General features: G+C 41.0%; 1 pseudogene; it reads right to left on the bottom strand.

The window, feature by feature from the left end:
- Positions 1-17,522: 17,522 nt before the first annotated feature.
- On the bottom strand, positions 17,523-18,616 carry LOC115136392 (claudin-4-like; annotated as a pseudogene).
- Between the last annotated feature and the right edge of the window lie 3,449 nt (positions 18,617-22,065).

The following is a 22,065-nucleotide window of genomic DNA, read 5'->3' as shown; positions in this document are numbered from 1 at the left end:
TTCAAAAAGTCTTTACGGAAGACACCAATACTCTTTAGCCAGCCCACAAGAATGGAATGGTCTACCGTATCAAAATCTTTGGCCAAGTCAATAAAAATAGCAGCACAACATTGCTTAGAATCAAGGGCAATGGTGACATCATTGAGGAGCTTTAAGGTTGCAGTGACACATCCATAACCTGAGCAAAACCAGATTGCATACCAGAGAGAATACTATAGACAACAAGAAAGCCAGTCAGTTGATTATTGACAAGTTTTTCCAACACTTTTGATAAACAGGGCAAAATAGAAATAGGCCGCATTCCAATCAATGGGAACCTCCCGAAGAGGGGAGAGACAGGTTAAAAAGGTCAGAGATTGGCTTGGCGATTATAGGGGTAGCAACCTTAAAGAACAAAGGGTCTAAATCATCTGACCCAGATGTTTTTTTGGGGTCAAGTTTTAGGATCTCCTTTAGCACCTCGGACTCAGTGACCGCCTGCAGGGAAGAAAGCGGGAGGAGCACCGGGGCTAGTCGCATTAGAAGGGGTGGGAGATGAGGAAATGTTGGACGGGCAATGAGGCATGGCTGAGTCAAATAAGAGTCCTGACTTAATGAAGTGGTGATTATAAAGAGCTCAGCCATGAGCTTCTTGTCAGTAACAACCACATCATCAACTTTATGGGCAGATGTGAGGAGGAGGGTTTATTCTCCAGGTCTTTAGCCATTTTCCAGAACTTCTTGGGCTTAGACCCACAGAGAGAGAGAGAGAGAGCAGCTCTTTAAAGTAACTAACTTTGGCCTTCCATATAGCCTGAGTGCACTTATTTCTCATTTGCCTGAACGAGAGCCAGTCAGCCTGAATATGCGTGTGCCGAGCCTTTCGCCAAATGCAATCCTTGAGGTGGAGTAACTCTGCATGATCACGGTCGAACCAGGGGCTGAACCTGTTTTTCATTCTCGATTTTGTAATGGGGACGTGTTTGTTAACAATACCACTGGAAATATAATAAAAGAAGGTCCAAGCGTCTTCGACAGAGGAGATCAAGCTGATTCTATACCATTTTATAGAGGCCAGGTCATGAAGGAAGGCTTGCTCATTAAAGTTTTCTACCACAAACAGAGGCTGTAAAACAGTGATCACTAAGGTCATTACAGTAAACACCAGACTGATACCATCAGGATTATTTGTGAAAATAACATATGGGAGAGTAGCCTTGTGGGATTAGTAATAATCAGAGAAAGATTTAGGGGGTATCATTGCTTTAGGACGTGGTCAGGTGGTTTAAGCATGTCCCAGTGCAGGTCACCTAGCAGGACAAATTCAGACTTAGTATAAGGGGCCAGGAGAGAGCTTAGGGCAGGTAGGGTACAGGCCGGTGCTGATGTAGGACGATAACATCCAGAAACAGTCAACGAAGAGCGATTTGAAAGTTTGGTTCTTAAAACCAGCAAATTGTTTGGGGACAGACTTGGTGGAGACAACCAAGAACTAAAGGTGATCCCTGGTAAAGATTGCCACTTCCCCACCTTTGTAAAATCTGTCTTTCCGAAAAAGGTTATCACCAGAAAGGTTAACATCACTATTCAAAACACTCTTCCTTAACCACGTTTCAGTAATGACCAACACAGCTGGATTGGAGCTCTGAACCCACACTTTCAATTGATCAATGTTAGGTACAGTTATAAGCTTCTAGTGTTAACGTGCAGAAAACACAGGCTTTTACGAGAGCAAAAATCTGTGAAACAGATAAGAGCACAAGTCAGAATTGGGGCTAGAAACAATAGATGGGCCAGGGTATACAGATATCCAGATATCATCAACAGTAATACAATTAAGGCATGGCAGAGGACAGGGAGAGCTCTGCAGTGTTGATTTATAACATTTGAATCTGCATTAGATGGCAACAAGATCATATTGTACAGCAATTCCATCATTGGTTTACATATGTTTATGGTTTTGTTGTATGCTACTGTATACAACAGTAATGTTTGGCCTAATAAATATTTTCTGTTTCTACATTGAATTGGTGTTTACAGTGTACTTGTTACCCCTCACAGCAGATTACTTTCACTGTAGAACACTGTATGAAAGACCAAAGTGCTTTAGATTTAGATTTAGAACAACAGTGTTTACATGGTATATCCAAAAATGTACTATTATGAAAGCAGTGTTTGCTTTTGATGCAAATGCTTCATTCTTACATGTGTTATGTCATTTTGAATGCAGTGTTACATTTTGAAGGAGATGTGAGGCATTTTGTGTGTGCAGTTTTGGAAATTGTGTGTAGAGATTTGAAAAAAAGGAGCCAGTTTTGAAAACGTGTGTAAGCAGTTGGAAAAAACTGTAGTAAAAGACAATAAGAAAAGGTTAGCGTTCCTGTCAGAGTTGGTGTCGCTTTATTATGTTAGCCTACTTCCTGGTGCCATATGGCGACTTGGCTTTCCACAGCCAGTAGGTTTCTGTGTCTGTTCCTGTAACAGAGCAATTGTGTGTGCAAATATTCCCAGATCCCTGAAAACCTGCACAACTGTTTTCTGAGTAAACAGAGAGACAAAGAGAGAGACAAAGAGCATAGACACCCTTAGCATACTAACTCCCCCACCTCTATGATTCAGAGGGGTGGGGTTAAATGCGGAAGACACATTTCAGTGGAATGCATTTAGTTGTACAACTGACTAGGTATCCCCCTTCCTTTCCCTCATCTCAGTATCGGTTAGATACACACTCACATTACACGGCCAGGGATCATCCATGTATACCCACTGCCAGGTTAGAAATACCATAAATGTTACCCACACTTTCAATTGTTGTCCGTCATAAGTATAACTAATATTGAGTCACTTTTAAATCATTAAGAGTCTATTGATGCACCCGTGCATCAATCTAAGTAACATAATGAGACAAATCCCCATCAAAATCTGTCATTTTAAGCTAGAGATATCTGGTGGCCGAGCTAAAGCAGTGTTTGTCAGACCATGAGACATACTGAAAACCGGTCTTCTCACGAAAATTTCTGTAGCATCCGAAAGACTCGTCTGAAGTCAGTACTGCTGATGTGCCAACTTCTGTCTGCAGCGTCAGAACCGGTTTGGGCTACAAACTAATATGACCCCTCTATGGTTACGATGGTGTTCTCCGTTTTTCTCTACGACCCTCAAGTGTCCCAGGACTTGTCTGAAGGTAACCTGGTATCGGTTTTCAAAATGTATGGAAGTATGGAGGTAGTTTTGTGGCAACAAAAAAAGGGGTTCAAAAATATGGTTAAAAAAACGTTAACATTTCCTGAGCGTTTATATGGGCTATCGTAGTAAAGGCCAAATTCAATATTTTATCAACCCTTTTTTTCAAAATCAAATAGTTAAATGATCCTGGATATGGACATCTTAAAAAAATGACATATGTTAGCTTAGTTTGCTGCTTTGGCCTTAGTTGTCCGTGAAGCATTGTTCAGCTGACAAAAGCAGTTGTACAGACAAACTTGGGGACACACAACAGTTATGCTGTTTGTGGTCCAGCAACCCAAGATGGCCACATTTAATGAAATAATGCAGCATTGCAAATACATCACAAAGGATAGAGTGTAAAGAGTCATTTTGGGGGCTGGGCTACACTACACTATTGTTTATAAACATTTGCCTTTATTAATGTCTTCATACATTTTTTCTAGAACACCATATCACACACTCACAAACTGAAAACATAACCTGTGTGCAATTAATTGGTTAGAGAGAGGTCTCAAATATCACTTTAAATTGTTTCCCCTGTAGCTTTACAATCACCGCAAAGTTGGTTCATGTTTCAGTTACGTGTTTGGCAACGTTGGCGTGGGTCAAAGAAAAACACCCTAATGATTGACTGACACATTGTGATGACGGCATGGTGCAGTTGGTGAGAAGGAACTGCAGCGACATGAAGGCGACTTCATAAAAAAGGGTTAGGGTTAGGATTTTAATCCATGACGGCGTAGTGTGTTACTAATGGTTTTCTTTGAGACTGTGGTCCCAGCTCTCTTCGAGTCATTGACCAGGTCCTGCCGTGTAGTTCTGGGCTGATCCCTCACCTTCCTCATGATCATTGATGCCCCACGAGGTGAGATCTTGCATGGAGCCCCAGACTGAGGGTGACTGACTGTCATCTTGAACTTCTTCCATTTTCTAATAATTGCGCCAACAATTGTTGCCTTCTCACCAAGCTGCTTGCCTATTGTCCTGTAGCCCATCCCAGCCTTGTGCAGGTCTACAATTCTATCCCTACACATCCTTACACAGCTGTCTAGTCTTAGCTATTGCGGAGAGGTTGGAGACTGTTTGATTGAGTGTGTGGACAGGTGTCTTTTATACAGGTAACGAGTTCAAACAGGTGCAGTTAATACAGGCAATGAGTGGAGAACAGGGGTGCTTCTTAAAGAAAAACTAACAGGTCTGTGAGAGCCGGAATTCTTACTGGTTGGTAGGTGATCAAATACTTATGTCATGCAATAAAATGTAAATTCATTACTTAAAAATCATACAATGTGATTTTCTGGATTTTTGTTTTAGATTCCGTCTCTCACAGTTGAAGTATACATATGATAAAAATTACAGACCTCTGCATGCTTTGTAAGTAGGAAAACCTGCAAAATCGGCAGTGTATCAAATACTTGTTCTCCCCACTGTACCTCCCTTTCAATTCTACGGAAACCATGTTTGCTGACAAAACCACTGTCTAGTAAAAGGCCATTCTGGAGGTCAGCTAAAAAAGTCTCTTGAAGCTGACAGGATAATTATTTCAAATTGTATAACCCCAAACAAATTAGTGCTAAATACACAGAAAACAATATGTGGCAATATGTGCGAAGAGCAGAATGAATAAACCACCCTCCTTACAGCTGACATTTGGCCTGACTCCCATAGAAGATGTTTCAGTGACTAGGCTGTTTGGTGTGCTGCTGGACAACTGTGTATCTTGGTCATCACACATTTCACAACTCTGCAACAAAATGGTCAGCACCTGCTGTATGTTAAGAAGGATTGCCAGAGCAAATTCTGGAACAAATCTCAGCCAGAATGGTTCTTCTCCATAGTCAAATTACCTCCATAGAATTACATAATGCACGCATCTGGAGCAATGCAAGTGTTGGTGACCTGAAGAGACTGCAGCTAGCACAAAATAAGGCAGCCAGAATGGTTCTTCAATGTGGTTATGATTGGTCCTCCATAGAATTACATAATGCACGCATTATGTAATTCTATGGAGGACCAATCATAACCACATTGAAGAACCATTCTGGCTGCCTTATTTTGTGCTAGCTGCAGTCTCTTCAGGTCACCAACACTTGCATTGCTCCAGACGAGGTAATTTGACTATGGAGAGCTTGTGAGATTTGTTCCAGAATTTGCTCTGGCAATCCTTCTTAACATACAGCAGGTGCTGACCATTTTGTTGCAGAGTTGTGAAATGTGTTCGACTGATGTAACATGCGCAGAGAGAGCGGTTGCTAAGTGCGTCGTTGGAGCATGTGTCGAATACTGATAGGATCGAAAGAAAGGGGATGTTGCTCTCGGATCAGCATTCTCAATTCAAATCTTACATTAACATTGTAATTATTTCACAATACTAACGACAGATCAGCTCCTAGAGAGAAATATTACCACCTATGGCTGCAAATATTGCGGTGGTTTATTCTAATGCTTATCCCTCCCAAAATCTCTACAAAATTACAGATCTTGCACATCACGGCACAGGTTAGGCTGCACATCATTAAATATATTGAGACAAATTACAGACAGTAGCCTACTAGTAGCAAAATATAACTACATTTATTGAACATTAAATATATTTCAATATGATTGAAATAGGCCTATGGCCTATGTAAGGAATTGCTATTTCGTATGCAGGTGACTAACTTACTGCTAATTACATGGCTACAACTCACAGTAAAGCCTGTGGGGTCCCCTACAGGATAGCTCCCACATTACACACAATCTCCTTTTAATTTTAACCGAACACTGTGTGCCCGAAGAAGATCCTACGATGATGGACAGACAACTGAGCCAATGGCGGAAGACTACAGACTACAACCAGCTGAACCAATCCGGAGATCCGATCTTCCTAGGGTCAACCTACTTTCTGTGACGTATATAAGAGCTGTGCTGACTGTTTACGCTCTCTGCCTGCTGTTCCAACACGAACTAACGGAAGAGCCGTATTTACGTGTACCAGATATTCTCCCTCTGAAATAAACTGTCGCTTGTCGTACAATTTTAACACCTGGTCTGAATCGATCCTTAACCGGCTCACCCTTCTAATATCCTTTTATCAACAAAACATGGTAGCCAGAGGATGGTTGAATAACGGTCCGGTCGAAGTGAGTTGATTGGGTGTGAGAAGGAGAGTGACGGAAGGACGGTTCCAAAAAGAGACGGGTGAAAGAAATTGGGAGGACAATAATTCTGCTCAACTCGGGAAACTGATCTAAAAGGTGCACCATAAACAAGGTAAGCAAAACCTGTTAAATCAAACTTTGCATATTGTCGTATAGTCTGTCTAAATTCTGATCAGTATTTCCGAGTAAGTATGAATTCTTGTGTAAATTTATAATTTGCTGACGAGTCAAAGAACAGTAGAGTGAACATATGTGGTACGAGCCAGCGACGGCTGGTGTGATATAAATCATTGATGAGATATCAGTAAGGGGATAGCTGATTACTATTCATTAAATCTGGCGCCGAGGGGATAGATTGTGTAATTTTGTCCCGTGACCCGGTCAGCGCAGTCTGATAGCTTTCAATGATGAGAGATCACTTAAAGGCCTAAAAAGTTCCAATAGGGATCGGACATATATAAATTCAGTTCCGATAGGGGTTGGACATGTGTGCATTAATTCTGATAGGGGTTAGTGTGATATAAATCAGGAATAGAGATCGGTAAGGGGATAGTTAATTACTATTCATTAAATCTGGCACCGAGGGGGGAAAGTGTCATTTTCTCCTGCGACCCGGCACGGCACAGTCCGATAGAAATTCACTGATAAGGATCGGCTTTCAGGGGTCAGAGAGATAACGTGTATTAATTTTGATATTGTTAATTCGATAGGGGTCAGTAGGGGATAGAGTTGGATTCTAGAGTTGAATTCTATCCAGTAAATCCGCTTAGTTCGGTCTGATAGGGGTCGATTAATAAGAAATCAGAGATATAACCTGTAATTGTGTGTTTTGTCTTGTTTTGTCTATTTGTAACTGTTTAAATGAAAATGAAAGGTGGTTGTAATTGTTTCCATTAAGATTGTTGGTGGTTACATAGAGAGAGAGAGATAGAATTATATAATAAGGATTATTGGATAAATCCGAAACTTCTATATTGTATGTATCAATGACTTCTGTGTTGGATGTATAATCAGGAATGAAATGACTGATGTATAATTGAAATAATATCTGAACATAATATTTGAAAGTTGAGACTAATTAGTCGAATAGATCCCTTGGTTGTGCGCTCCACAAATCCCATACCGACTCATGCGTTTTCTCGAACTAAAACATACAAAGGAGAAGCTCAGAGATAAGACAGAGCACGTGTAGCAGTGTCTCTTCAGTATATCGTGGGTATTAATCAACGTCGGGCGAAGTATATGCTAACTATATTCAGATAGAAGGAGAGGATTACGATTAAAACTACGATTAAATTCCGATTGAATTAAATTTAATTACGACTAAAGCAAATTCACAATGGCGACCCCCAATACTCCAAAACTGAGGTTTAATGAGTTTTTAGAACAAAAATAGAATATAGATCAGGGGGAAAGGGACAATGGAAGCACATGAAGAAAGTTTGGGAGGGTTTAAAGCTAAAATGGACACAGGAAGGTCATTTAGGAGGAGGACCGCCATCCGCAGTTCAGCTGAAAACAATGGAATGTGGGTTAAAAGAGACGTTGCAGGAAGCTAGAGAGAAAGAGACAGAAAAGAACAAAATTCAAGTATTTAAGAAAGAAGGGTCAGATACGAAGGGAGCGAGATTAATGAGAATCCTAATTGAGGGAAAACTTTGGGCGTTTAAATTAGTGCTATTTTCTGTTGTTCAGATGCCGGAGTAACAAATACAGATAACTGTAAATTGGGTCTATTTGCGGAGAATCTCAGTTCCATAGCATTGGTGGTTCAGTGGTGGAGTTCTCGCCTGCCACGTGGGAGGCCGGGGTTCGGTTCCCAGCTGAGGTGTAAAGAATAGTTATATATGTCTGAGTCTTTGGTTGTAATTGAACTGGTTGTTTTGCAGAGAAAGTTATAGTCACTAGTATTGGTATAAGATATAAACTGAACGTTTTAAATAGTTTGTTTGGTTCAAATTGAAAGACTAATACATTCAACTTAATATAAGAACGGAGATTTTGATGCAAGGCGATGTCTGTTCACTAAATGATTTGTTGGGAATAATACATTGGGAAAAGAGTCGTAATTAAAATGCTAATTCAAAGACGAGACAGTAACTTAAATCAAATTAATTCTGAATAATAACGAGGAACAATTACGATAGATTTGTGTCCATCGAAATGTTTTTATAAGATTAGCGAATTGAGAGATGTTGATTGATGTTGTAAACTCTAAATCAGGATTCAACAGATGTGATAAATTAGGTTTGGTTTATCGAACCCGAAATACTGTTGTTGCAGACAGCCAACCATTATTTACAATGAGTTGAAAATCGTTGCGAAATAAGTCAAGATTGAGCGCTTGTTGATGACATCACTAGCGAGGTTTCCGTCGCCACGGAAATGATGTCTTGACTGGGGGTGACAGAGAAAATGGTTAGTGTCCTTAAAAAGGAGTATGTAAATCGTCAGGAAAGATGCTAAAAACTAGCAGCTGATTCGCTGGGTGGGTATCATTGATTTGTGGCGTTTATTTGGACTGTAATTGGGCCGTGAGAGAGAGGGATTGGATGTCTGAGTCATAAAACATCGTGATGGTGGATTCTGATGGTTGTTGATTTTTGGTTTGATCGTTTGAATAGCACCAGTGAATTTGAGCACTGTTTCCATTATGTGGAACGGTGTCAGGGTATTAATGGTGAAAAGCAACCTCTATGGTAAAACATAATTGTACATGTTTCGGTAAACTAGCGAGGTTGAATTTGGTTATTTGAACATTTCCCTTGATACGTAACAGGGGCAAGTTGTTTTTCCTTGAGGAGCACGCAGATGGTGTTTTGTTTTATTGAGATGTAAATGTGAGTTGAAGGAGCCAAGGGAAAATACGTTATTTTTATTAAATATCAGGGATTATAATATTGGGGAGAATGAGGCCATAAACGACCAAATTGGAAAGGCCTGGAAGTTTTGATTAATCATTAAGGTTTGCAAATATATACACATAAAACATTTGTTAGGACTATTTGTTTTGGTGCAAAGGTATTTTAAAGAGACACGCTCAAATATGGAACTTTATGAGTTTTTATTTTATGAGTTTTAAATTACACAAGTGAATTTGGATTTTAAGGATAAAGGGTTCTTTAATATGTCTAGTGTAGTATAGAACTTGACTATAAAAGGGTGGGTTGACTCATGGACCTTATCATGACTGTCTTCTAAGGTCTGATCAGCCTTAGGGGAGAGTCATTGGTATAATGAATGTGGTCATATTGAGTACTAGTTTTAAGGTAAATTCATTATAAAGGAGTTTAGGTTATGAGGTTAGGATAGGATATATATTAAGCCAATAGGGCAGGGAATTACATAGAAAAATAAGTTTCAGTTCTTAGGGGTGATAAATCACTGTAGACAAGGAATTCTGCACTCTGCAACATATATTAAATTCATGTTATTGTCAGATAGAATACTGAGAGTCCTTGAAGGAAGGATTTTGATATGATAAGCATTTGTTTTGAATTTTTTTTTGACCATTAGGGGTTTAAAAAAAAAAAAAATAGTATTAAATTTAACAGGTATATAGGACATCTGTGATGATTTAGGATTATTGTTAGATGGATTAAGGAAATGTAAGGACTTTAGAGATTGACACTCATAGACATGATTTTGGATAAAGTCAAACAGTTAGAAGCTTAGTGGTATTTGAGAAATATGAGAGAAAAGGTTTAAATTGGTAAATATATATTTAAGAAAATATATAAGTAGTGCAGATAGTTCTTAAGTAGATAAGAAACTTGACAGGGAATTGGTACTGGATTGACGCCCAAGGGAGAATTGGACATGTGGAAAACTAAAAGGGGCTCCTTCATGATGTCAGACATAAAGATAATATACTAATCTTACCTAAGTCATTATTTAGAGTAGGTAAGGTTGATACCTGGGCAGAGTCAGGTATCAAAAGGGGGATGGGTAAATTGTGGTCTAGGATAGGATGGGGCTTATTGGATAGGAAACTAAAAATAAAAAAAATGTAAGCTAACAATTGGGCATAGAAGTTAAAGATATAATCAGATAAAACATATGAGAAATTGTTTGTTAACCAAGCCTGTATGTCCAGGATTGTATGCATTACAGGTGAACTACAGGTGAAGTCACTCAATCCAGTCCCAGAGGCTTGGGGACCATAGAAGACCCCTGGTGACAGCTAGCTGAAAGAGCTACCCAGATTCATATCGCACGGCGGAAGGGTAAGACATTTTTTCACTGTCGGACAATAAACAGAGTTCGGGAGAAGAACTGGAATTAACAGAATTCCGGGGGCCAACTCTCGAATGAAGTAACCCTACCTGTCCTATCACCCCTGTTTTTGTTCATAGAGGTGAAGATGTGTCTGGCTCTGGCTAAGTGATGTGTATTTTGTTCCAAAATAAGCATAAGAGATCCCTAGATCTGGGTAGATAAGAAGTTAGAATAGAGATTACACGGTAACCGACTTCGGACAGTTCTGGGATTGGAGAAGAGGGTATCCTTATAGCATGGAGGATCCCACAAGGGTGGATAGGTTTTCCATGATATGGGGAAATCTGGGAGCAATGTTGAACTTTGTAAAGGTGATGAAATCCTACTAACCATCAAAACTATTAAGCTCTCTGATGCAGGAACTCACACCCTCGGACTACAAAGGACGAGGACAGACATGATGGGTGTGTTTTCTATCAAGGTACTGCCAAGACCAGAGGTAACCGGACACACTCCTCTACCACCACTGTGTTAAAAATACCATTCAGGTAATTAATGTTAGAGACTATTCGGCTATTGATTAATTAGAAACTGAGACTGGTTTTGATAGTAGGGACAATTTGTGGCTGTCTTATATGAGGTACACAGCTAAAACCCTGAGAGGAAAGGACTGTATTATTTGAAGTTATGCTAGACCTGTTCTGGCTACACCCATTTGCTGTAGGAGAAGGAGAGGGGTGGTTGTGTATTTTGAGAAGTTTTTACCAGGTTAAGCCCAATTCAACCCTCTGTTCCTCTTTGAGCCTTGTGTTTCCTGCAGTACCTCCTCATCGGGCCTCTTGGGGTGTTGAGGCATATGGGGCAATTACGAGTGCATCACGGGTACAGGTAATGGCATTGATTATGGGAGATTGCCTGAAGCTGATTGCAGGAGTAACATAACCATTAATTCCACTTGGCCAGTTACAGGCCTAAACCAAACTAGTGGTCTGGCTGATGTATGGTGGATGAGTGAAGCCAAAAGAGGGCTGAGACCCATTCTTAGAGGAGAATGGCAAGGTACGTGTGGTCTGACCAGTTTGATAATTCCACTGACCATTGTTGATGTTGTTGCTGAACAGCTGCTGAGTTCTGTAACCAGGGGACCTGAAAACATTCCATCCCATGGGAGACAAATGTAGTAGTGCTCCATGGACAGAGGATGTAGTTGACATACACACTAACCTGTTGGGAGTGCCAGTGGGGATTCCTCATGAGTTTCAGGCCTTGGGTAGGAATGATGGACTCTGGCACTTACTACCTACTATGGGTCCAGCCATGGTGGATGCTGGACAGACTGCATGGATTAATTATATCTACTATGACCAACAGCGTTTTGTGAATTACTCCCGTGATGCACTCACTAGTATGTCTGAACAGCTTGAGGCCACATTTGGGGTTTCCAGACAGAATAGACTTGCCTTGAATATGCTTCTTGCCAGTCAGGGGGACGTCTGCAAGATGTTCGGTAAACAATGTTGCACGTATATTCCTAATACCAGTCCAGATGATAGTTTTTAAACTTCACAATCTAAGGCGGGGTTGATGCACTATCTGCTAAGATGAGGTCCACGGGGGGGTTGGAGGAGTCTGTTCTCTTGGCCTGGTTTGGTAAGTGCACTGGTAGGATGGTTACTGGATTTCTGACCCTAATTCTTGTATTATTTGTTATTGATGTGATGTGCTGCTTGCATCATACTGTGTTTTGACAAGTCTGTTACAGATGTGGTGAGGGCTTCAGGCATGATGCCTTTGCTTGATGCTCCAGTTGGCGATGCCGATACGGAAGCATGCTTTCAGGGGAGGATGGGACTGACTGATGATGACACATGGTTTGGAGTCCCTGGGTGGCAAGGAGCCCACTTGGTACAGGATAGAAGTAGCTGAGAGGACCAGATGGTTTCTAATAATTCTTTACTCTGTTTTCCATGACCAAAGTTTTATCCTACATCTTACATGTCAATAACAATAAAGTTTTATCCTGTTTTTGATAAGTGACACCCTTGGGGGGAACAAGGGCATACAACAAAGGCATATATAACTTGTTATTAGTAATAAACTTTTTATTATTTTCATGAAATGTTATGACTGCTGAAATAAAGGATAATTGAGTGACACCCTAGCTGGTGTCAAAAGGGGGACCTAAATTTCACACTATTTTCTTTTGTTCTGTTTTTGAATGAGCTGTTCTCTTTTGACATGAAGGTAGTTTACACTTTGTAACTGTTATATGATTCATTGCTGAGTTTTTGTTCACACCCTTGGGGTTATTTTACATTATAGCCATTACCATATATATGATTGAATATTATCTGCTGTTGCCTTGTGTGGATGTATGTATGTGTTATGCTACCTAGCTGATTTGAACCATTCTTAAAAGTATCAGGGCCATGGAACTTTCTCATGCTGGAAAAATACAGAAGGGAGGGCACATTCAGAGCGTGGGGTTGCGAGAACAAGCGGTCTTTTTGGTTAGATAACAGGAGCCAGGTGCGAGATAACGGTATGGAGCATGAGACCCATCTTTCAGTTTTTGCAGCAATTTTAGGAGGGGGATCCAGTTGCTTTTAATGATTAAGCTTCTCCATTGTATGTCGTGTACCATCTGGGATGGGAAGAGGGGGAAATTATTTTTCTTTGTGGGCCATTTCCGGATAGACATATCTAGTTTAGGATATTTTTCCTTTTTGGATTATGTCTTCGTTTTTGCTTGGAGTAATGTATCTGGACTATATCACATCTCTTAGGAGATGTGAAGAGAGGGTATCAGAAACTTTTTCCTGCTGGAAAAAGTGGGCTAATGTGGACAATCATTTTACTTTTATTTTGAGCTGTTCTCCGCTCTGTTAAATGAGGGTTGTAAGTTCCTAGGTGGCTGGTAGCCAACTTAGTACATAGTGGGATTGAATGGAGAACATGATGGTAATACATAAATATCTATTTCTGTTTAATACCGTGCCTTATTTCATAGTCCTTATGGGAGAAGTTTCTCTTTGTGTCTGGATCCAGTTAGGTTGTGTCACGTCTCTGGTGAGACGTGAAGAGAGGGTTTTGTAAGGAATTGCTATTTCGTATGCAGGTGACTAACTTACTGCTAATTACATGGCTACAACTCACAGTAAAGCCTGTGGGGTCCCCTACAGGATAGCTCCCACATTACACACAATCTCCTTTTAATTTTAACCGAACACTGTGTGCCCGAAGAAGATCCTACGATGATGGACAGACAACTGAGCCAATGGCGGAAGACTACAGACTACAACCAGCTGAACCAATCCGGAGATCCGATCTTCCTAGGGTCAACCTACTTTCTGTGACGTATATAAGAGCTGTGCTGACTGTTTACGCTCTCTGCCTGCTGTTCCAACACGAACTAACGGAAGAGCCGTATTTACGTGTACCAGATATTCTCCCTCTGAAATAAACTGTCGCTTGTCGTACAATTTTAACACCTGGTCTGAATCGATCCTTAACCGGCTCACCCTTCTAATATCCTTTTATCAACACCTACTATATTTACATTTTAATTCAGCCATCTCGGTTTTTATTTTAAGCTTCTTTTTATGTCGCTTATTTGTAACCATTGCAAAGACATTGGAAACTTTATACTGAAGTTATCGGCTGTCACCATGTGATCCTATGTTTAACTGATATATTCTGTGTATAAAGTGATGCAGGAGGGCAAAAAAATCATCTAACAACACACTTAGCTGTTCTACGAGTGGTCTGAGGCAGGCGTTAGATTACTAGCGTTTTCAAGTGCAACGTTCATTTACGTGTTTTTGGGAAACAGCTTTAACGGTGCTCCTACAAACGTTGTAACGATGAATTTTGACTTAAGACGCTATTGGGAATCTGGGCCCAGTCCAGCATCTCTTAAAGTTGCAATATGTAACTTTTTGGGGTAACCCAACCAAATTCACATAAAAATATGAGTTGTATACCTGTCATTCTCATTGAAAGGAAATCTAACAAGAGGAGTATCTGTTCTATGTGTGCTATTTCTATGCTTCCCATTCTTAAGTTTGTTTTTTGTGTCTTTCACTTTCGGTTTTGTACACCAGCTTCAAACTGCAGAAAATGCAACCTTTTTGGTTTTGGAAATGATGTTTTACAGCGGTTAAATACTTGCTTGTTTTGTCACATAAACTGAAATTAGGCAAACTATTTGAATTTTAGCAACCAGGAAATGGCAGAGCGATTTTTGCATACTGTATCTTTAAACATTCCTGGATGCTTTTTCATGTGTGTTTGAGGTCGTTGTTCTGCTGGAAGACCCACAACCTTCAATGGAGACCCAGTTTGTCGACACTGGGTTGAGCATTTGACTACAAAACACATGATAATCTGCTGATTTCATGATGCCTTGCGCACGTTCAATGCCCCCATTACCAGAGGCAGAAAAGCAACCCCATAGCACTATCAAACCTCTACCATCTTTGACTGCAGGGAGGGTGTTCTTTTCTTTGAATGCTTCATTTGGTCATCAGTAAACACAGTGTTGATCTGTATTGCCAAAGAGCTTTAATTTTGTTTCATTGGTCCACATAACATTTACCCAAGTATTTAACTTGTTTAGGTGGATTTTTGAGAAGTTCAATCAGGCTTTCTTGTGTCTCCTTCAGCGGTGGGGTGTTCCTATGTTTACCAACGACCAAAATAAATGTTCAAAGAAAAGATCACCCTCTATACAATAAATTATGGGGGAGGTTCGATAATGCTGTGAGGTTGCTTTGCTGCCTCTGGTAATTGGGGCTTGGGGCCTTGAATGTGCGCAAGACGTCATGAAATTAGCAAATTATCAAGGTGTTTTGGAGTGCGATGTTCGACCCAGTGTCCAAAAACAGTCTCTTTTGAAGGATCTGAGTCTTCGAGTAGGACAACAATCCCAAACTCACATAAAAAGCACCCTGGAATGGATCAAGAAGAAACGCTGGACTGTTTTGGAGTGGCCAGTGAAGAGTCCAAATCTGAATCACATCCATTACCTATGGTGAGAGCGGAAAACAGCATTTGGTGGAGGGCACCCCTCAAACAATGAAGAATTAGAGCCGTTTACTGCTGAAGAGTGGGACAAATTGCCAGTAGAAAGGTGCAGCAAGCGTATTTGTCACGCCCTGACCTAAGAGAGCTTTTTATGTCTCTATTTTGGTTTGGTCAGGGTGGGATTTGGGGTGGGCATTCTATGTTCCTTTTTCTATGTTTAGTATTTCTTTGTTTTGGCCGGGTATGGTTCTCAATCAGGGACAGCTGTCTATCGTTGTCTCTGATTTGGAACCATACTTAGGTAGCTTTTTCCCACCTATGTTTTGTGGGTAGTTATTTTCTGTTAAGTGTTTTCTGCACCTGACAGGACTGTTTTTAGTGTTCAGTTTAAATAAAAGTCATGAACACTTACCATGCTGCGCTTTGGTCCGATTCTTCCTCATCAGACGACGACACCCATGACAGTATTGATGATTAAAAGAAAGCATTTGTTGGCAGTTATCTTCGCCAAAGGATTTGCAAACCAAGTAATAGTTCCTGGGTAACAATAATTTGATCAATGCCATTTGTCTTTATTTTCTACTTTAAAATTGTAACCTTAAGTTTACCAAAATATAATTAGTTCTGCAATGTTGAAAATCCAATAACAAGGTGTGGAGACCAAAAGTTTGTAGGGAATTTTTTAAGAAACGTGCAAGAGTGCCAATATATTTGGCTGTAACTGTACACTGATATTTATTAATCAAACTGAAAACACAATATTGTCAGGCAGAAGTCCACCATTTACAGTACAGTAGTAACACTTACATGTACCATCGAAAGGTTATCTATTTCAAAATATAAAACAGAGCCCAGATTGGCTGTGAATTTTTATAAGAATGGTGAAAAGTTAACATATCGCAACAACAAAAACAGATTCAAATTCCAAACTTCTTTATGAGACGTTTTTAAAAAACAGGGTTACTCTATGGGGAGAAGATTTGCTCCCATCCCAACAATGTCTCTGCTGTCAATGCTCGTTGTTCTTCATAGTTTATGGCTGTTGACCAGACTGTTTGGTTGAGCCCCAGTAACCCTGCACAGTATATTTTGGTATTTATGTATCATAAAATATATTTATCTATTTTCCTAGTCCTACTGCAAGTATCTTGCTTTGTTGGAACGTCTGTTGGATTGATTGGACTCTGACACATAACCTATTTATCCACCGAAGGAAATCGTTTTTTGCAAATTGTGCTTGCTCTTCGGTATACACAACAGTTATTTACAATACAATACAAGCTTTGCAACGTCCTACCTCTTTCTTCTCACAACAGTACAAAACCCAAAGGTTTCACATATTCCATGTAACATTTGGAAATGAGTGATTCAAACCACTACAACGAAGAATAGCAAACAAAAAAAAGTTCAGATAAATATGATTACTATACATTAAGTTCAGCTGTAGGTCAACTTGCCATGACGTTTTTTAAATCAGAATATCTATTATATAATGACATGCGTAGACAAGATACAGTATAATATACTCTATCTTGTAATAATTGTTGTCATAACAAACTGTATAAGAAATTATTAACTGGAGTTATTGTAGTTACTTCCTCTGGGAATGTGACTCATTGCCAATAAAAAGCACTCAGTTATGTTGAGTGCCTGACAACTGATAGTAAACCAGACAGAAGTATGAAACAACATACATCTTGTTTTGATGGACTTTTTTTCAGTCTCAGAGGAAAAAGAGTCAACTTGATTAATGAGCTCTTGTCACCTTAAGCCGCCCTGTGGTCGATACATCCCCCTTTCCATGAAGGCAAGGATGAGTAAAAGAATTTGCCCATGGTCCTGGTATATTTAAACAAACTGTGGAAACACTCCGTTATATTCTCAAGAAACCCACAAATAAACCGACATGTTGAACCCCCCCCCCCCCTTTTCTCACACATAGTCTTTCCTGTTGTAGGAGCTGGGGGCCATGGACCTTGGAGCAGCGGAATACGCCATCCGGCTTTGGGGAGGGATTGAGTACCTTGTCATTGGTTTGTCTTCCTGAGGAGGGCAGCTGCAGCAGAGGATAGCCCCCCCCCACCAGCAGCAATGCGGCCGCGGCCCAGCCCAGGTACAGCGCTGCCCCGATCTCCATCTTCTGTGCCGAGGGGATGATAGGGTTGTAGAACTCCAGGATGATGATGTGGGCTGACCAGGACACAGGCACCAGCTGGACCAGCGAAGCTAGGATAAAGGCAGCTCCGGCGGACAACACCACCTTGGCCTTCACTCCCTCCTCCTCGATGCAGTTGGTACACTTGGCTCCGATGGTCGCCACGAGGAGAGCTAAGACCCCCAGGATGATGGTGGCCACAGAGAGAGCTCTGGCAGCCTGCAGGTCCTGGGGCAAGGCCAGCATGGAGTCGTAAACCTTACACTGCATCTGGCCTGTGCTCTGAACCACACAGCTCATCCATAAACCTTCCCAGTAGACCTGGGCTGTGACGATGTTGGCTCCGATGAAAGCTGAGACCCTCCACATGGGCAGAGCACAGCTCACTATGCTCAGTATCCAGCCCAGCACGGACAGGCTCACACCCACTAGCTCCAGAGCGAACAACGACATCGCACCGCACTACAATTAAGTCTCACTTAGGATTAAGATGGCACTCCTCTTTCTCTCACTCTCCTTTTCTTGGTCTCAGTCACTCACTCCGCTGCTGTGGCTCTTTCGCTCCTTTCTCAGTCTCTTTATTTATTTTCTTCTCTTTCCCTATCTCAGACTCTCACTTCGGCCTTATTTCCTTCTTCTTTCTCTCTCACTCTTCTTGGTTGTTACTATTTCTCACCTTTTAACCCCTCACACTGTCTTTCTCCCCTGTATGCAGTCCTTTTTTCCTTCTTGTCTCCTTCAGTCTTTAGCAGCTCACCTCTCCCTTGTCTTAGTATCCCGAAAGGAAAGCTTCTCACAGTGTGTTCTCTGTGTGTGTGTGTGTGTGTATCTCTGTCCCTTTGCTTTCGGGTGAGTAGTTGTCCACTCTTATCTTGATATATTTTATTGCAGCTTGGTTAGACCCACTTAAGCCATGACATCACACATCAGGGCCAACCGATTAGGTGTTGCCTGGACATCGGCCATGTTTACTGCGAGGGTGTGTGTGTGTGTGTGTGTGTGTGTGTGTGTGTGTGTGTGTGTGTGTGTGTGTTTCTCCTCATAAAAGGGAGTAGTATTTATGGGTTAGCCATTAGCCTACAGTAGCACTGTGTTCTGTGGTGTGTATTGGTGTTAATGGGTAAGAGCTTGCTATGTGGTTGATGGGTTGATGATGATAAGGAGGCAGGGACACTGAAACAAAGCTGGTTAGGGTGTGTGTGTATGTTTGTGTATGTGTATGTGTATGTGCGCATCCATGTATATGTGCGCGTGTTTGTGCATGTGTGTGTGTTTACTGTGGCCTACGTGTGTAAAAATGGGCTGCATGCTGACAATTCATTCTTAGGGGCCTTTGAGGGTGTGCACACCTTCGTTCCAGCCCTAGACTAACATACACACCTGTTTCAACTAATTAACAAATCACCATGCCCTTGAATACTTGAAACAGGTGATAGGGTAGGGTTGGAGCAAAAATTGTGCTCATCAAGTGGTTCCCACACAGGAAAGGATGAGAAACACTGATGTACAGCAAAGGAGTCACACCAACACTGTACAGTCGGCAGCGATTGCCATTTTTACTGTCTTAGATTGGCAGATTGGTTGGTTATGTTGGCAGTAGTGTTGGCACCATACCTTTACACTTGTGGAGCAACCAAAGTCCACTGCGGAAGATTTAACCTAATAATTGAATAGCACAAACAGTTAAAACAGGGCATACAACAATTCCATTAGCACATAGCGTCTTGTTTGCTCTCCTTGAGCTCCATCTCTCACTCTCTCTCTGTAAGCCTGCATGGGGGATAGGTTACAACATGCAATATAATATATCTCACATGTTTCGGGCCACAATACTCATATAATTCTACAGGACAATGTCAGGACATCTGTCTTCGAGCTGAAACTGAAGAGCCTGCAGCAAGACAATTGTCACGAGTGGCGGTCGTCGTCACCGGCCTATTAGCTGCCACTGATTGTCTTTCCTCCCCCTCATTGTATGTTTATTGGTAGCACCTGTTTATGTATGATTAGTTTGTCTTTATTAGACAGCCGGCCCGCCTGGTTGTTGTGCGGGATTATTTCAGTGTAACCTTCGGCTCTGTTGTAGAGGTACGTGTTAGTGCCTGGTCGTGACTTTTCCGCTGTACATTTTCATTCCCTGTGTTTGGGGCCGTTACTATTGTGAGCACCCTGTGGTGCATTGGTTACTATTGTGAGCACCCTGTGGTGCATTGGTGCTATTAAAGACGCACAGCATTGCACTCTCTGTCTCCTGCGTTTGACTCCACACCCACGACACCCGGAGCATTACAACAATGATCCAAAACTCACAATCAAGTCTACATGAAAATGGCTAAAAAGCAACACATTTGAACTTATTCACAGTACTGTATCTAAGTAACATAATAATAAAAAAACATCCCATCAAAACCTTCAGTCTAATCCATCAGTTTAAGCATCTATGGTGGAAGGTGGCCGAGCTACAGCGAAAATCGGTCTTCTCACGAAAATGTCTGTAGCGTCCCGCTTTGTCTGAAGTCGGTAGCGCTGATGTGCCACCTTCTGTCTGTAGCGTCCTGACCATTTGAGATACAAACTAATATGACCCCGTGGAAAAGTGAGACTCTCACGAACACTATGGTGTTCTCCATTTTGCTCTACGACCCCCACAAGTGTTACAGGTCTGAAGGTAATTCATACCGATGAATGGAAGTATGGACGTAGTTTTGTGGCAACAAAAATAAGGGGTTAAAAACGTGTCCAAAGAAACGTATCTCCTAGATATATTGTATCTTGACAGGCTATATATAATTTGACCACATTAGTGCATTTGTTTTGCGACAATAATCCATATAAAGTACAGTAATTTGTTAAATTAGAGGGACATGTGAATGTGAAACCATTGTTGAAATACTATGAAAGACTGAAGTAATGGGAAATCGAATGAGAGATGGCTGATATTCTTCTGTTGGAAGATTTGACACACTGCATTTCGACAGAGATCATGTTTTTAGAGATAAGTGGGACTTTTTTGCAGAACATAGAGATTGGCCAATCAGATATCATTTCCCAAACCCAATATTATAGGATATTTGTGAAGATTTAAGACCTAGTTTAGAAAGGCAAATGCATTCCTTTTCAGTGCTATCCACCCTCAAGTGCTATCCACCCTCAAGTTTCTGTCAATGGGCACTTTTCAGCGGGAGCTTGCCCGATCGGCATATCACATCCCTCGATGAGCCAATGTTTTGGATGAAATCATTGGCAAAATGAACTGTAATATACCATTTCCATACACCATCACACAACAGGTTGAAGTCAAGAGGGATTTATTTGCCATCAATGGGATTCCCAAACACATACAGATAAATAGACAGCACCCACTTCGCCATTAAAGCTCCATCCCAAAACGAGTTAAACTACATCCTCAGAAAAGGCTTCCACTCTTATGTGCAGGTAATAGGTTATGTGATCTACAGAAATGCTGCTGAATCTGGTGGCCGTGTGGAGCGCACGACTTGTTCATTCTGCAGATCAGCAATGTAGGCCTATAAGCCTACAGGAGGGAGCTGTTGAAGATGGATGGCTTATTGGTGAGTGTTGCCTACTCATTTGAAGTATATTTGCCAAGCAACTTGAACTGTACTGTTGGTCCTCTCTTTGTAGCTATGTTTTAATTTTTACTTGTCAAATCACAACTGAGCGAGCCAAATTAAAACTTTGAGAATTTGTGATTTTTAAAAAAAAATTGAGGGGTTGGGCCGTTGGAGACTATTTCATAGTACAGTGATGTATTTTCCCCACAGGCTTTAAAGGGATGACCATATGTTGTTAACCTTTAAAAGTCTATGCCATTGGGGGGATTATACGAAGGTATAAAGCAAAGCAGTTCGACACATACAACAACAGAGTGACACATGGAGTAAAACAAACATACAGTCAATAATACAGTAGAAATATAAGTCTATATACAATGTGAGCAAGTGAGGTGAGATAAGGGAGGTAAAGGCAAAAAAAGGCCATGGTGGCGAAGTAAATACAATATAGCAAGTAAAATGCTGGAATGCTTGATTTGCAGTGGAAGAATGTGCAAGGTAGAGATAGAAATAATGGGGTGCAAAGGAGCAAAATAAATAAATAAATACAGTAGGGAAAGAGGTAGTTATTTGGGCTAAATTATAGATGGGCCATGTACAGGTGCAGTAATCTGTGAGCTGCTCTGACAGCTGGTGCCTAAAGCTAGTGAGGGAGATAAGTGTTTCCAGTTTCAGAGATTTTTGTAGTTGGTTACATTTACATTTACATTTAAGTCATTTAGCAGACGCTCTTATCCAGAGCGAC

The sequence above is a fragment of the Oncorhynchus nerka genome, linkage group LG10 (assembly GCF_034236695.1).
Source record: "Oncorhynchus nerka isolate Pitt River linkage group LG10, Oner_Uvic_2.0, whole genome shotgun sequence".
Taxonomy (NCBI): Eukaryota; Metazoa; Chordata; class Actinopteri; order Salmoniformes; family Salmonidae; genus Oncorhynchus; species Oncorhynchus nerka.
This window is presented reverse-complemented; position numbering and strand designations above follow the sequence as displayed.